The sequence below is a fragment of the Anas acuta genome, chromosome 3, assembly GCF_963932015.1.
Source record: "Anas acuta chromosome 3, bAnaAcu1.1, whole genome shotgun sequence".
NCBI classification, from domain to species: Eukaryota; Metazoa; Chordata; class Aves; order Anseriformes; family Anatidae; genus Anas; species Anas acuta.
In genome coordinates, this window is record NC_088981.1 from 79,821,462 (window position 1) to 79,839,482 (window position 18,021).

Sequence of the window (18,021 nt, forward strand, 5' to 3'; positions counted from 1 at the left end):
AGTAGCAATGCTCTTAATGTACAGTGCCTCGGGTGAAACTGATGTCATCAGCGTAGATCTCCACCAAATACGCCAGTCTGGGCTCCCGCACATGAGCGTCCTTATTTTCGATGCCCTTCAGCCCTGCTTCTGGAAAGCAGAGAACTGCTATAGGATCCACCGGTGCCTCCAAGAGCCTGATGCATTGCAGGCCCTTCCTGGTTGGCATTGCAGAGAGGACCATCTGCATCGTCTGTCTTGATGTGGACCAGCTGGGAGGCCCTTATGGGCTTTTCTGAGGTTTGCCTGGTTTTAGACGAGCTGCATTTCTCAGTTTCCTACTCCGCCACCTGTGCGTCTTCTCTTCCAGTTGGTTCTTGCAGGTTCCTTACTTCAGATGTCTGATTCAGCACCTGGTGGTGATTTGATACCTCCAGATGTGAAGATAACACTCCGGTTCTTCTACTTCTGGTCATGACAAATTGCCAGCCTCTTCCTTTGTTTCTCATGTTCCCTCAGCAACTTAACTCCACTGCCAAAGCTCAAAAGATCGGCCATAATGCTGGCAAATTAAGGAAATCTTTCACAAGAGCTTTCTTATTTGTGGCCTTTTAGAAGACAGTCAGCTTTCACTTAAGATGTTTGACTACCTTTGGTAAGAATTGTGGTGCTCCCGCCTCATGGAGACTCTCTGCGCTTTCCTTCAGCTAAGAAGCAAATACGGCGTGTGGTACAGGTCAAGGTAACTGGTAAGGCTCTTCCCATCCCAACTGCTGCATTTCTTGATGAGAGCTCTCAAACTTCCAGAAAAAAAAAATCTCCTGTATGAGATGTCTATGTGCAAACGTTATCCTTTTTCAAGAGTTATCAATTCAAATAATAAAACTAACTAAAGAGCTCTACTTTTCTAGGACAAGTGCTTCCACTTCTAAAAGATACACAAAACGACTTAACAGTGTTTGACAATGATATGGATACAGTGAGAAATTGATACTGTTAAGGTCCTAGTCCAACAAAGTTTTAAAAAGGATTAAATTATAATCAGCAGATAATTATAATAAGGATTAAGGGAAAAAATACTGGAATATTTTTTCTATGTTTTTATTCAGTGCTTAACTGTCCAGGAAAGAAGAAGGAGAAAAAAAAAAAAAAAGAGAGACAGAAAAAGAAAGAAAGAAATCTGACAAAAGATATTTATACTGCATATAAGCTTAGCTACGAAAAATATGCCTACCTTATTTTCATGGTATTTCATCTTTTGTTCTGTGGCTTTCAGTTTATTTTTTTAACTACAAAGACAAGCTTTCTATTGTTGTTTAGATGATTGTGGCTGAATGCTAGGACTTAAAATATACTCTAATTTATGTTGTTACAATCCACAAACTCAGATATTATTAGAGAATTGACAAAGCTGGGTCTTTGTCAGGAGCGTCACACTGTACAATAATTAGAAACTGTTGTGAGCATTGTTCTACCATTATGGTTTCATCAGTGCAGTAATAAGACCCAGCTCTGCTCCCATTCAATTCAACAGGATTTTTGTTATTGACTTTTATGAGAGTAGGATCATATTATATATTGCGTGGAATTAAATACCTGACAGATTTTTTTCTTAAAGGGCTAACTTCACACAGACTTGCTGGGAGCTGCAATGAACCAGGGGATGAGCTTCTTCAACCCTTCCTGGCTGTGCAACCTCTTTGATCTGGATTACCAAGGACCACTGAACAAGAACGGACCTTGAGGCTTGAAAACTAGCCCCAGAGTGGCCGTGAGCATTTCTTGCCCCACATCCCACCCACTTTCAGTCCATACAGCTGCCTGGCAAATAGCTTGCCCCTGGCCTGTTTGCATGCACCTGGGAGCATCCTAACCTACGAAGCAAGCTCAGGCAAGTGTGGTCCCTGCAGCTGCTGTTGCAGAGAGACAGGGGCTGCATTTACTTGCAGTATGGAAAGCAGTCAAGTCTGCTCTTGAGGGTGATGTTGGCATAGTTGATATTTATTCTCTCTAGAGATTTCTGGGGATCTCTGAACGCTCTCTGTGACCTGAATTTGTCTCTGTTGCACCATTGTTTGCCCCTAGCATTACCCTGATGTGGGTGGAAAGAAAAACATGTTGTCTGCCAGGTACAGCTGTGGGAAAGGGCTAGGTCCTCCTTGCGCTGAGCAGAGCATGCCCACATGCTCACAGGAGAAGCCATAAGGAGGAGAGCAGAGCTGGGGTGTGCAGAAATGAAGGGCAGAATCCACAGCTAGTGCAGATCAACAACACTAGAGATGCTAGCAACACTATCCTCACTTGTGCCTGCTGAGGATCTGGCTGATAGCATCCTTCTTGGCCATCAGAAAAGCACAAAATGCAAGGTAGCCACAAGCAAAAGAAGAATAACAAAGCACTTTGCTAGCAGCAAGGGTTAGAGAGCTGTATCAGTTTCTTCAATCGCTGCCGGAGTCCCTGCTGCTGGCCTCATCACCTGCCTGTTTCAGGCAATCTCTTCTCTAGGCTGCCTCAGCCATCTGGTAGGATTACAGACAGAACAAAGCAGCAGAAAAGGAGAAGCAGGAGTTAGGGGAGGAAAGCTTGTTCATCCTGCCCCCCCCTGCGCCTCCCTTTCATCCCCAGCATGTGTAAATCCTGGCTGTGGCCTGGCTCCGAACAAGCGTGTGTGCAGAGGTAGCCAAGGCCATTTGATTCAGCGCCATTGGAAATCTGATTTCTTGTTGGTCTTACACAAAGGTCTATTAATTAGGGCTGATAGAGCTTAGTAAAAAAATCTGCTTGGCTAGCAAGGGCAGTCTCGCTTGCTCACTCTTTTCTTAGATCTTGCCAAGATCTCAAAAAATAGAAGGAGCTTAATTACACTCAGTGGATTAATCTCCAAGGGAAAGAAATTGTAATTAGCTCTTTGTAATGTGCCACTTTTTTCTCTGCGCTTTCAGAGTTTGTCAGTGTGTCTGTCTGTCCTTCTATGTGACTAGAACAAATGTAATTCTGCACAGCTTTTATGCTTGCTTTTCATCCCAAGCCAGAGACGCAAATGGCAGCTTGACTTCATAAACATTTCCAGTTGATCTTGGAGGGACTGTTTTTTTCCTCAGTTTCTCTCTTAAACCCTGCTTGCTCACCACTTACTGTAGGGATATTCTTTTTAGCTTCACTCACCCATGATCCCACAGCCAAGTCTGCTCAGGCCTTCTGGTACCTCTCCAAACTCTTTTAGTCCTCCTGTTCATGGGACTAGCAAGTAAAATTTGGGGTCTGACAGTACCATTTTGAGCTCTTCACATAATGGCACGAGCTGAAACAGCTCATCAGTGGTCAACAGGAATGCGGTAAACCAAGTTCCATACCATATAGCATTTAGGTTTATGGTCAAATAAGTTTGAAGGTGAGCAGGAGTGTTAGGAAGAAAATCTAAAGCCAGAATGAGCCATTGCGAGAGATTTCAGTGAATTCCCATTTCTCACAAATGGGAGTTAGGCACAGGTTTAAAAATCACCTTGATAAATGAGAGTGTGTCCAGCAAAGACACACCGAGCGCTCTGATTTATAGCAGTCATTGGATGAAGTCATGTCCCTGATACATAGCACCTTTGCAGCTGAGTTTGCATATGCACTAGCTAATTTTGCAGGGATGTACACTGGGGTGCATCGCAGAGGGGCAGGCAAGATCAAGCCCTTCACGTGTACATCACGGCAGTGTATCAAGGAGAAGAATAAAAAAGAGGAAATGAAATACTCTCCTATGGGGGAGTGAGCATGGAGGGAGCCTTCAAGATGTATATCCCTTAATCCTTCTGTCTAGTATATCATCATTCCTCAACAGTGCAGTAAAGCTATCGCTTCATTAAGACTCTCAGTCCTAGGAAAGGTGACCCAAACTCCCCTTCCATCCATTTGAATCTTGCTCTGACAGCCAGTGACTTGTTAATTATTAATATGAAATATTTGATGGTAGATAGAGCAGCTGAACCCAGTTTAATGTATGCTCAGGGCGACTCTCTGAAGATGAAATCAGCCATTCCGATGCTTTGGATTTTTCTACTGAAGTTTTCCCTTTTGCTCCCTCTTTTACTTCCCTGCCTTTCTTTCTTGTGGCTTTGTGCCTTCATGCTGAGTGTCTTCTTTCATCTCGGCGATGAACTTACAGGTCTGCATTTCGATTCTCTTCCTTTACTGACTGTTCAGGCTTAATGGGAAAATAAGAAACAGGATACAACCCAACCCCTGGTTTCACCAGCCCTGGAAGCCCTATTTCATTCTCCCTTTGGAAAGGGTTAGTCTGTCCAGTGCCACACACTTTTAAACGCGGCTCATCCCTGCGTACCCCTGAAGTTTGAGCTGTGGCATTAGCTTCAACTGTAAGAGGAATCACATCACCCAGAGTTAAACATGTGCTACATGTGGTAAATACAGGCTTTGGAAGACTTATCTTCTGGCTTAGGGCACGCTTTTAAGATGCAAATCTCCTCTTGAGAATGATTTGCTTGCTATGAGATTATCATTTGCTACCTGCATGCTTTATCGACGCACACATACGTTATTGAGGCTTTAACCACCCCTTCACCCTGGGCACAGCCACTGTTACTTACGGAATCTGCTGCTTTACATTTGAAACAAAGGGATATCATTTGTTTCACTCCGAGCAAGTCCTTTAGCACTGGTATTCACAAGCACTTTTCCTGTCTGTGCAGGACGCATTTGGCGACAGCACCTTTTATTTGCAGAGCATCTCCTGGGCTGATCAAGAGAATCCACTGTAGTTAGCCCCCCATTTGCAGCTTCCTATTTTTGTTCACCTTGTTGCGTCTCACCCTTTGGAGAGCCATGTGCCGTGGTAATACCCAGGGGCTGTGCCAACATGGTCCCAGAATCCCAGCTTAGTCGCGGAGAAAATCTCCCAGCTGATTGGCAGGAGAGAGCCCCAAAGCACCCATGCTGTCATCTCCCAGGGGACACGAGAGCCAGCTCAGTTAAAGCCTCTTTGAAAACCTGGTCATCGGGCCATTCAGCAAAATCTGAAACAGCACGGCTATTTCTGCACGGGGCTAATATCAAGCACGGCAAAGATGCCAGGCTTTGGAAATTCCTGATTGTCTACTCTTGCTTGCTCACTGCCTTTACTCATTTTATGATCACCAGAGCATGCATGGTAGCGACATGCTACTTGTCATATATGTCCACCCCTCTCTAGGGAAATATGTGAGCACGTTTGACCAATTTTCTGTGGTGCTCTGTAACGCTTACACGTGAGGGACCTATCAAGCAATGCACAGCAGAAGCAACAAGCCCCATTCCCTGTTTCTCCCTGCTCATGTAACAGCTGCACTGACTTTCACTCGTTATGTTTTTCCTGAAGAATCTCTCTAAGCAGCTTCCATAAAACAGCAGTATTTGCAATGCGGAGGCAACCTTTGTTCTACTTAGCAGAAAGTAATACTCAGTATCTGTGCGTAAATGCAGAAGGGGAGGTGATTGGGAAAGCACTTTGGAGGAGTTTAGAAAGCAGGATTGAGATTTTATTATTATTATTATTGGAAATTTGAACATTTTCTATCACATTAACTGACTTTACAGCAATTTATTTTGCTGCTATCATAAAGGGAGGTAATGAACCATGAAGTTTCTTCAGGAAATTGTCAGCATCTGCCTGCAAATAATTTTCAACCACATGTGAGCCATGAAGGAAGAACACTGATTCAAAGGAAACTGCTTGTCCTTATCCTAAAGGAAGAGTGTCACTGGGGTTTGACACATTCTGGAGAAGGGCCTGTGTTAAAGACCTGTCACTAATACGCGACAATGGAAAATTTAGATGCATGCTACTCATCTCGCGGATAAGATTAACTTTTTTTTTGAAAGCATATGTTCCTGCAGATGGATAATCGTAATGAAAGGATAATCAATAAAATGAGATGAAATTCAACAACCTGCTTTTTATTCTCTAAGGGATTCCACTTTTTAAAACAATTATCTCCCTGCTCTCTGTGACACCTCCTTTGTTCCTCACAGTAGGTGCCTAACACTAAATCAAAATCAAAACCCATATCTAATCAAAGATAATAGAAAATTTAAAAGATTTCCTTATCAGTTCCAAACACATACAGCATCTCATAGGAGTTATCTGGGATTAGGAAGCTTTCTGGGTGTGATTCACTGATAGCATTTACATCATATCTCCATAGCTTTGGTGACGAACGTTGTACCAAAGAACAGAGCAACATCCTCAGGTTGGGATATGCTGGAAATGTATGAAAAAGGGACTCTCCATGCCTACTGCCTTGTGTGGCTGTTTATACAGGTGCAAGGGGACTGTAAAGTGCAACCAGCAAAATGTGAAGCATTTTATTCTCACTGTTCATGGGTGCAATTTACTGTGCAAGGTACATGGCAGTAAAAAGTCAAGCTCATACATGTTTTAATCTTTAAAAGTTTCCCAGTGATAGAAAAGCTGTACATTTCCTCTATCCAGGCTTTCATTTTCTGCAGTTAGGACATCTATCATTCCCTCTCTTGGGTCTTTTCTTCCTTGATGTAATAAGAAAAAAGGCTTTCTCATCTTTTTTTTTCTTTTTCCTTTTTTTTTTTTTTTTTTTTTTCTTTTTTTTTTTTAACGGACATATTATCATTAAAAGTGTCTCAGACCTCATTACAGCTCCCCACAAAACACTGGTCACTGATGTTTCTCTGACTAGGGGAAAGCCAGTGTTTGTCTTCATACCAGGTTCACTGGCCAGAGAAATGACTTGCTAAACTCATTGCAGGCAGAGAGTTAGAATTCATTGATTTACTCATTTTCCCCTGTGCTCATCACTCTAACAGCTGAGCATTTCATAACTTCTGAATGGATTTATCTCTGAAGTAGATCAGTGAAGTAAAGAAATTTTATTTACTTCCATTTTACTGGTGAAGAACTGAGGCAATGAGAGATTAAGTGACTTGTCACAGGTTGCAAAGGAATCCAATAATGCACCCAGGAATAAAGGCCAGATCTCTTTAGTATCAGACCAGTGCCTTAGCCACAAGAACATCTTTTTTCTCCTTCTGCCTTAATAACCTCTAACTCATTTCTTCCCTGGATTCTGTGTCTTGCAGCAGTCTCTGTCTCTGCTCACAGCTTGTTTGCTTTTACCGTAATCCCATCAAACTCTCCATCCTTATGGTGCCTTCAGAAACATTTTAGATTTGTTTCTGATATCAATACAAACAAATGATCGCAGTATTCTCAAAGTAGCATTACAGCAAACCCCACATGAAACAGATGGAGGAAATAAAATGAGGAGATGATGTGCCACTATAACAATAGCGAGAAGACAATATATTGCTAACAACACTCCCAGTCTGCTGCTTCTCCTCCGTGTGTGCAAAAAGCTTTGTTAACAGAAATCAGAGCTTGTTATTTACAAGTATTATGGTTAAGGTTTTCTTCTACTTGGTTTTCAATTGGGACAGGGACATAGCAATTATTCCCTGAGTACGTACCTGTAGCATAAAAATAGCAGAAATACCTGGTTTCAGTTTTGCATTCTGGCGGTATTTCCTTGGCTGGGAAGAAGAAAAGAGTGAGAGCTTGTGGTGCTTAGACAAGGAGGAGAAACACCGTGTTTTGGATACAGCTTTATAGACACCTATCCCATTTTTTACTCTCCCTACAAAAAGTAATAAAGCATAGTAGCCAGTGGGGTAAAAGGGGGGTGTCAGCCTGTCTGGGGTCAGTAAGTCTCAGGTGCAGTCACAACTCCCAAGTGAAATGGATGTAGCAGGGTCTCCAGTGGGCTGCTCCAAGTCAAGGCATTTCCCTGGTACATGGCTGGGACAAATCATTCGCATTTCAAAAATGACTTACACCCAATTTGCACTGGTATCTGTGAGTAAACCATGTGAAAAGCCATAAAGAATTCACCCCAAGAAAGTTAATCTTATCCAACTGAAGGCAGTATTTCTCCCTAACCGAACTGAGAGATTTTCAACCTGGTAGCCATAGGTCAGGAAAATGATCTGTCCTCTATCTAAGCTGGCCAGTTCTGGCTACCTCCCTAGAATCCTTACCGTGCTTATATTCAATTTGAATTTAGGTTGCTGAAGCTTACAAGTTCTGCATACCCTTCTAATAGCAGCCTTGGGGCCTTCCTAAGACACACCGTGCATCTTCTAATGCACCCAGCTCTGAGACTCAGCTTTGCTGCAGGGGCTCCTGGTTCAGGGAGAGGCTGCTGCATCATGCACAAAGATCAAGGATGTTCTCCTCACCAGGGCCAGTGCAGCCCTGAGCAGGCTCAGAAGAGGACCTTCACTTTGTGAAGTTCACAAGTGCACCCCTTCACTTTGGGTGGTTTCTATCTCACCATGACTTTCAGGGCAAATATCATGGTTCTTCAGCAAAATTTGCCCTCAACAGTAGCCTCCAGGACCCCGTTGAAATAAGGTACGGACTCATCTGGGCTATTTAGGATGAAATGGTTCTCACTTACCTTGCCTAGATTTACTGCACATGCCACGTTTCATTAAGTTTCAAATCAACCCGAGGTAAATTTTCGTTGTTGGTGTTCTAGCCTACACCTGTAACTTGTGTCTCAGCAGAGAGCATTTCAGTGCCTGCCCCCCAAAAGTTGCTGAAGGCAGTTTCATTCAGCTCCTTCAGCCCTACCCATGTAATTCCAGCAGGGCAAGGAATGGAGTAAGAAAATCTCCAGGATTTACAGAAGTGATTACTTGCCAGCTCAGTCGACCATTTTCATCCACACCTGGCATCCAGCAGGAATCAGCACAGGGAATGGGAAAGACAGACAAACTGCGGGAAGTACTGAAATGTCAGCCTTTTGTACCTGGCAGAAGGAGTCTCAAGGACCTCCAAATGACAGAAAATCCTAGAGCAAACACATTTTCTCCAGCCTTTTTCATGACAGATAAGTGGGTCCAGGACCAACAGTGGCAGCCACAGAAAGGATGAGCACCCCAGCAGCTCTGCAGCCACAACCACATCACAGGGCATGGGAGGGTGCTCGCACAGTGCCTCTGGAGGAGCAGCCAAGCTGGCAAGCCACCTCTCTTGGATGCTCTGTCAAAACCTCCAGGAGAAAACACGGTCCTTGACTTTGGAGAATGTATTTCCAGAGAATATTAGTTTCCTTGTTTCCAGAGAAAACGAATTTGCTCATTTGTCAGTCTGAGTTAGGAAACACTGGACAGTTACCCAAATACTCTGGTAAAGTCTGCTTTCAGTAAGTGCCTTAGGATTTTACAAGAAAAGTCTAGAAACAATAACCAAAATAAAATAAAATAAAAAATCCCACACAATTAGAAACCCTAGCATTGGGAGTGATTTTTCTTCCTCGTTATGCTATAAAACAGAGATACTCGCCTTTACATGAATTTCCAGTAACCTCTGCTTTTCTGTTTTATACATGCTGTCCTCATAATATTTTTATAGAATGCGACAAAGAAACTATTTCAATAAAGCTTTTCTTTCTTCATGTACTGAGGAGCTATAACTTTTCATTTAGCCTTGTAAGATATGACACATCTTTTGACACTTTCTGACTCCCAGTACAAGGCAGAGGCAACTTCTGAGCTTGTTGTTTTGGTTTTCTTTTTCTTTTTGATCTGTTCAGCTGAGCTCTTGTCAGCTGGGAGAGAATTTTTAACTCATACATCTCTGGATGCTGAAAAAATTACTTCTGCGTGCCACCAGATCATGAGGCATGTTCTTGCTTTTTTTTTTTTTATTAATTCAGTGCCTTTGCAAGATCCCACTTTCCTTTCTACATGGCTGATCCATGGAGGTGAAGAGCTCTGCTGCTGGGACTGTACTGCTTCATGGCCCTGAGAAAGCTGAGGTTACTTTCTCTTTGCTAGAAAACCCCCTTTTCATTAGGAGAAGTCTGTAACCACACAAACCTTCTCTTGAGCAGGGCAGTCCCTGCCCTGCCCCTGCCCACAAGGAGGGATAAGAGTGCAACTGGCCCTGCTGGAGACAGGGAAGGGAGGTGCTGGGTGTGATGGGACACCCTGAGGCTGTGGACACCTTCTTGGCGGCCTGGAGGACACTACATTAAGAGAGACAATCGGCATGGGACACAGGATGGCAAGCTAAACCCACATGGTTTCCATCCAGTGGGATGGTCTAGGAGAGGAAATCCCCAATGCAAAGTCTCAGTGATGTCTCACAACAGAGCCTACCTTCCCAGACAGACTTTTTTGGAGACAGAGAAAGGCAGGGAGACACTTTGCCCAGGACAACCCAGTTTTGTAGTCATTTTGGACAGCAATTCAGGCAAACAGAGCAGAGATGGCTAGGGCAGAGCTCTCTTCCACTACACAGGACTGTATTTTCTTTATCCTTTAGTCTTTCCTAGATATGTCCATAATGACCCACTTATCGAAGTTTTCCTATGATAAGCTCCCTTTAATAACTTTGTTATTTATCACTTTTTATGACCCCAGCTACTGGCATTAATCAATAGTATAATCTTTTCTGCACCAAAGATATCACTAGCTGCATAGTTAAATATAAATTTACTATTCATTCCTTCATTGGCCCTTTGTTACTCGCCTATCTACTTTAGAGCAAAACCCACAAACACCCATCGTTATTTTTTTTTCTCTGCTAACATTTCCATTGGCTATTTTGGATCTTGAAAACTGAAATACTGAAATTAAATTATCGTCATTTTTCATATGAATATGCTCCAGTAAAGGCTAGTAAGGAGTAGGCTAATTTGCATACTCAGCTAAGCAAATGAAGAATGAATCCTCACATGGATTTACAATAACACACACAACACTTTCTGCAATTAAGTCGGATTTCGATAGGTTCGTTTTTCCTTCTGGTTAACATCGAGACAACATTTTGCCCAGTCACGCCCACATTCATTTACAGAATTTAGCCCTAAGCCAATTCAGATATAATTATTATTATTTCCTCCTACTTCCCTTTAAAGTACTGTAGGCATAGTTTGCTTTGAAATGAGGTGGCTAATATTTTCCCATGAAGTACGTAAAATAATCCAGTACTTACAGCACTTACTTCTTTTTCTCTCTATTTTACACAGCACATGTGGTTCTTACGATGAGAGAAAAGAAGAGATTACTTTTCTCTCCTTTTTAATTAATCCATTTTGTACCAAGGCAATAAAAAGAAGACAAAGATAACCTCGTCAAAAGGTTTTTTCTCTCATGACTTCCTCTATGACAAGTTAAAATTAAAATTGCTTGGAATCAGAGGCTTGGTAAGATAGCGAACCAGTCTTGAACCTTTATGAGTTTGGCTCAGTTCTAGTTCACATCACACATATAAATTGATCTTCTGGTCTTGTTCTGATCCTCATTATTTGTACAAATCACAAGCTGCATGCTACAAGTTCCCGAAATGGGCAGCTGAGAGAGGCTGCTGGGTGTGGGTGCCTCGTTTGGGCTCTAGTCCTTGGGTCGGCAGGCCCTGGGTTGCCTGCAAACTCTTCACTGATGAAGGCTCTCACCTCCTCCTCACCTCCCAGCCAATATCCTAAATCCCCTGCTGCCCTTCTTAAAAAAAAATAAAGTAAAACAAAAACAATTTTTATAGATGAGCTTGACACAGTTCGTAAAAGAAACCATGTGCAATGGCTAAAACTGGGCATGGTATCTGACAACCCTAAGTTGCTCTCCTGGCTAATATCTTTGTTAATATTTAAAAAACACATGCCTCTGTGAATTGGAAGGTGTATTATTACGTTGGACTGAAGCAAGGGGAGCCTTTGTATGAAATTCCAGAGCCTTAAAGGATCTTGCAAGGCAGGAGTTTCTGTACTGACAGAAGAGCGCGGCGCTGTGAACTTCAGAGACATTGCCTCCAGGACAACACCAGAGGAGCTTTCACACAGACATGTTAGAAATTCTGCCCAAACCAGCTCCGCACAGGACGCGAGTAAACCGTAAATATATAGTAATTCAGAGGGAGGAGAGAGAGCAAATAGCCAAAGATATTAAGATAAACAATCCATAATTATTCAAATAGACTAAACATAAATAAAGCTGCGTGTGTGTCTCTGTAGGCCCTCCAGGTCACTAAGGAATTAAGGAGGCAATTAACAAGGATTAAGACATTTTCAAGAAGCTGAATTTATTATTTGCATTTGTCTTCACTGTAGTGGGGGATTTGGAAGTTTATGGAAATTATGAGTGTAATATTATAAAGATAAACATTTCTGAAGAAGAGGTATTGGAGAAAGTTGAGAAAACTGAGTTCATGAAGTTGAAAGAATCCCAGGGGTGTTCAGAAAAAGCTGAACTTCAGAACAGACCTACTGGCAAGAGCATGCAACACAACTGTAAAAAACAAGGGTGTTTCCCAAGACAAGAGAACTTCCCTGTTCCAAAATAGGAGTCAGAAATGAACGCAGGTAATGCAGACCTCAGGGCTGAGGATACACACTGTGTGCAACCAAGGACAAGTTAATCTTGGTGTGCAGAATCGAGCCAACGGGGCTCTGCAGCTGTGCTGCAGCTCTTTCCCCATAAACCTGCAAAAAGTCCCAGCAAATTAAGGAAGTGGTAAGTGTCAGTGGGTTTTCAAAGTGCTTTTGAGAAAGCTCCTGGTAGCAGAGCAATAGGTCAAATTACAAGTTGTGGATTAGTATCCTGTGTTATAAGTGGATTAAGCAATAGGAAACAAATAATCTCAGTACAGGGCTACATGACAAGGGTAAATGCTAAACCCCTGGCGAATTAAAGGTTAACCCTCATGCTTCCCCATTGCCATTATATCTGTTTGCTCACAGTGTGGCTTTGAAAAAAAAAAAAAAAAAGCTGCCTGAACAAAAGGGGGAACGTTTGCCTCCAGGAAAGCTGGGTTCTCCTGGATGCCACCACCCCCAGGACGCTACCACTGGGTTGAAAAGCTGTGCCAACTGCCAGCACGTTTCCTATTCTAATTTCTTGCTGGGAAGGATGGTCCTTCACACCTTGCTGACTGTGATTTCTCTTCTGCCATGTCATCCTGCCACCTGAGAGCCTGCTCTCTCAGCAGCAGAGCAGGTGAGATGCAGAATGCCCCAGGTCCAGAACTGCTCTTTGGGTGATCTTTCACAGTGATTTAGAGAGGAGTGACAATGCGCTGCTGAAGTTTATGCACGCTGCTAAGACTGAAGGGCAGCATAAATTATGGAAGATGGCAAGTGATTTGAGTAGATCATACGCATACACCCCAGGCATGTAAAATGTAGTCTGAGGAGTACAACATACCACGTGTGTGTAGGCAAAATCACTGCTTCTTCATATGAAATTGGCATTCTCTTCACGTAGTTGTTCCAAGAAAATTCATCGTTTTCATTGAAATAAAATTCGTTGAAGACATCCCTCTCACTATCCCAGTGGATGACACTTAGGCAAATAAAATAACATGAGCCACTCTAGATAATCAGATGGACACACTGCTCTGTCTCAGAGCTTTGTATTTGGCAGGCTCTGTCCTCTGTGCAGAGGTCACTGCAAAACAATGCCTCTCATTTGGGTTTTTGCTCTGTTGCTTGACACAGCTAGGGCTACAGTTGAAGAGATCCTGAGAAAGCTGATGCAAATAGAGGGATGAGTGACATTAGGTATGGTGAAAGTGTGAAAGGAAGCAGGCTGGTTCCAGTAAAACCTGCGTAAATGCCCATCCTTATTTCTCGCACAGGCTGCTTGCTCCCAGCCCTCGCTGTGCTCACAGCTCACTTGGTGCCTCTGCCTTGCACAGAAGGGGCTCACGGATCTCAAGATCTTCCTGTGGTGAACCACCAGACTCATCATTTCTTCTTCCAAGTCTGAGTGTGGCACACAGACCCCTTACCCTGCATCCTCCCTTCTCCACTCCACCCACCTGCTGCTCTTCCCCAAACCTGAAGCTTGACTCTTGCTAAAACACCCTGATGCTGCCGGCTCTCTGCCCCTCACCTGATGCTGGTGAGCCTCTGCTCTGAGGAACATCTAATGTGGAGAGCACCTTGTTGTGGGGTATCAGGCCAAGGAGTGCCTCCTGGCTGGACTCTTGAGGCTGTGGGTCCCTGCAAGTCCCAGTTGCCCTGCCCCATCCCCAGCCTTTTGTTCCCACTCCTTCCTCAGTACTAAACCTCGTCTCCTCTGATCTCCAGGGTCAGCTGGTTCAGGAAGTTAAGCTGGTAGAAAACTAATCCTACAAAGAAACGTGCAGCCTCTTTAGCTCCTGAACCAGCTTACTGCAAGGTCAAACAAACGCCAGTGCCTGCCCAAGGGGGGAGAGGCAGAAAAACACAGCCAGAGGTGAGGACGGGATTGCAGCAGGGCTGTTTTGAGCTGTCTTGGAAGCACACCCTTAGGCACCAGTCTGCTCAGCGCCGCCAAAACTGAGGCTGGTCTACACATGCACGCCAATGACAACATCTGGCCGCAAAGGAGAAGCTTGGAGATGAAAATCTCTCAGTCCTGTTGAGTTTGGGCACCTCTTTATTTAGGAGGCAACTCTGTTTAGGAGCCCAGGGTCACATCTTTAGGCCTAAACACTTAAGCCCATGGGGAGTATTTAAACCATTTTTTTGGATCTGCCCATCTGGTACTGCTGGTGAGGCCCTGTGCTGGACCTAAATAACCATTTTGAGATGTACACGGGAGAAACACATGCGCAGTGGGGAGAGCACAGAGAGGATTACCACTCCACTGCTATGGAGCCAGGATCAGCTGGCAGTGCCAAGCTCAAGGTCATGCAAGGTCTTCAAAGGGCAGATTTGGAAACGCCACCTGCATTCTGGCCTGGGACATCAGAAAATGCAGAGCAGGCTGTGAAGGAGAGGGAGTTTTATGGGCGTTGCATGTCTCCACACAGTGACCCAAATGGACCTGTGGCTACTTCATGAGGTAAAGGTGGAGGAGCAGAAACAAGGGGCTGGCGTTGCGGCTGCCTCCCTTGAGCTTCAAGGCCTGGCTCCTTGGCCTGTCCCAGCTGGGGGAGGCAGCAGGGCCAGGCCACAGCCTCTGCCCCCAGGCAGACCTCTCCTGCACCGAGGGGGGGATGCACAACCTGCCCAAAGCCTCTGGGACAGAAAGTGGGAGCCGCTTCCCCGTGCCGGTGAAGGAAACCCACCCAAAGGCTTGGCTTTGCAGGTGGGGGCCGGGGAAGAATGAACTGATTCAGTTATGGAGAACTCAAGGGGAAGGGAGTGGTAGCTCGGGTATTTTCATCGAGACAATTAGGGCTGATCCTCGGGGCTCTGGGTGTTAGGCCAAGGCTGGAAAACTTTCCTTAAAGTAGCAAAGCAAAAGGCTTCCATGCTCGGTGCGCTCAGCCCGAAGAACTTCCTGGTAACTCAGGTTATGGCGGCAGATTGTTGATTAGGATCCAAGAGAGGATTAGAAACTCTTTTAAGCATAAATCGTATTTGCAACTGTGTGAGTTAAGCAAACGGATACAAGGGAAATCAAACCTCACGCTTCGGGGCATAAACTGCTCTCTTGTGAGTCAGGATCAACCTTTTTTCCTCTACGCATAGCATCTCATAATTAGCTAGGTGCTTGCTGTGGTTTTGATTTGCTCTGAAGCATCAGTTACTGGACGCTGCCAGAGGCGGGATGCTGGACTAGATAGAGCCGTGATGTGTTTCTGTAGGGCAGCCCTTTTGTTCCCATATTGGCAAAGCTTTGTGGGAAAGCTTTAGTGATTCATGCCTTCTGCAGCTCCTGGTCTTGCTGAACATTTGCCTCTCATTTCCATAAGCACCAAAGTCACTCTGAATCGCTACAGAAATAAAAAGGGAAAGTTGCACGAAGTGTTATTTATTATCTACGTGGTGCAGACGGCATTTATTTACTACATGTAAAGATGCTCTTAGCATCTGCATGGGTCATTTTTGCTAGTAAGAAACTAATTATTCTCCGTATTCCACTTCAGTTGTGGAGAAATCACACAACTTCCAGAGGGTTTTGTATTTTGAAAAATATATATTACTACGTGCGAGTGTGTGTGTACACATCTATATGAATGTATATATATAAATATAAGTTGGTCCAATAAAAGGTTTTGAATTACTAGCATTTCCTTACAAATTAAAGGCAGGCAAGGACCAGTAATGCAGGTGACAGAGCATGCACTAACAAAGTCTGCCTCTCCATGCTGCTTCTTTGATGTACCTCATCTTTGCCCTGAAGGAATTTCATTATCCTATGGTGAGCCAGTAATGAAATCTGTACTCAGAATCAAGCCTTCACAGAAAACGATATCTTGACTCTTTGTTCTGCACAGACTAGCTGTGTGTGGTAGGAATATGTTTCTATTTGTGTGTGATCTGAGTGTACTTTGAATACTGATCTCAAGATAAAAAGGATAGAGATCTAATTTGACAAAATATTAAATTCCTCTATCTTGCTTTATCTAACAAAATTCTGATGCTTATTATTGTACTGAACGTTTTGGGTGATACTTGTAGTGTTAAGAACGTGTGAGAAAAATCTCTCCATGGAGAATCGAATGGAGTGTCAGAGACCCTGATTTATAAAGAGTGCAGAGGGCTCTTGACTACTATTTTTAGAATAATGCCGCAACAGATTTACACACAGAGAAAAAACCCTACTCTACAGTCACTTAGGAGCAAAGTAGCATTTCGCTGCATAATAATGAGGAATTAATTGCTCTTTGTCATCACTTTTTATGCAAATTGCCATAGAACATTTGCCCAATGTGCATTTTACCTTTTAACAAAGAAAGTAGTCATGACAAACTAGACCAAATTTCATAAGCTAAAGACAAAAGTAGGCTGTACCACACATAAATTGCAGCTAGCAAGTCTATTCCTTTGAGGAGCTCCGTCAACTTCCCATGAAAGTCCATAAAAAAAAAGAAAAAAGGTTTCTTGGCCTGTGCATCTAGTTAAATTAAATTGAGTTCAACTATTAGACAATTGAAATTTCTTCTCCTGGAATTTGCTTGTCACTCTTTGCAACTTTTGTTTGCTTTTTTTTTTCTTTTCTCTTGAGATAATCACCAAATATCACAATTTTGTTTGTTTGTTTGTTTCTGTGCAGACTGCCTTCAAGTTTTTACTGAAATCATTATCTGAATTTCAGACGTTGCAGGTTGCCATCTTTTATTTTTTTTTTAGGTAAAAAAAAAATATATATTATCAACCTTTGATGTATTTTCACAAGATTTAAATTTAGACTAAGCTGATAATTCTTCAAAGAACAGAACACCAGAACTTCAACAGCTGTGGACTATAATATTTCCTTACAGTGTATGAATGAGAAATATATAATAAATCATCTTTGTTCTCCATGGGGCTTTAATGTTTTAGTCATTCTGCAACTGACACTGAAAATTTGATGCAGAAATTACCTTGATGGAAGACTGGGTCAAAATGTAGACATCCTAATGGACTGCATTGTGTCAAAGCATTTTCTCCAGAAATATCTCAACATTTTTTTCTTCTTTTCTTTTTCCTTTTTTTTTTTTTGTTTTTTTTTGAGACATAGGAAGGGTATCAGTGTGCAAGTAGTTTCAGACTTGTCTGTGCAGTGAATTCAGTGAACTTGTGGGTCTTTTCAATCTCTGGTTTCTAGAAACTTAAACATAATAGAGAGTTCCAGCAGAGTCCCTTTTCTATTCACAGGCTATTCACAGCAGACCTTTGGAGTTCACAACTTCAAGTTAATACAGCAAAGAGCAGTTTTAAATCACTCACATAATCAGGGGTCGCAATTATTTTCCTCAGCTACAAAAAAAAAAAATCGCAGATACACTGCAAGCCGACGCACTCTGCATTCACCTCCAAGACAGAAAAATAACCGGGACTTGACCCCTGCCTTAAGTGCTAACACTTCAGCAACACTGTCCATTAATCAAAAAACATATGAATACAGCTTATAAATCCTTCTGCATGTAAAAAGCCATCTCCATCCTGTCAGAAATATATTTTCTGCCTCAGTCCTGTGCTTAAAGTGCAAGGATATCCCACAGACTTTTTTTGAAAACAGGCAAAAGCACTTGATGTGCCCCTGCTTCCCTGGTCCACCACAGCCCACCATGAGCGCTCCCAACCCCTCCATCAGTCCCGCTCA

General features: G+C 43.1%; 1 long non-coding RNA gene across 2 annotated transcripts; it reads left to right on the plus strand.

Moving 5' to 3' along the window:
- Positions 1-56: 56 nt before the first annotated feature.
- On the plus strand, positions 57-5,898 carry LOC137854483 (uncharacterized). 2 transcript variants are annotated; one of them, XR_011095191.1, is made up of 3 exons: positions 290-728; positions 1,598-1,874; positions 5,590-5,898. It is a non-coding gene; the product is annotated as an uncharacterized lncRNA (long non-coding RNA). The 2 variants fall into 2 exon arrangements; XR_011095190.1 differs by lacking the exon at positions 5,590-5,898 and having other exon boundaries at positions 57-728; positions 1,598-5,077.
- Positions 5,899-18,021: the final 12,123 nt, after the last annotated feature.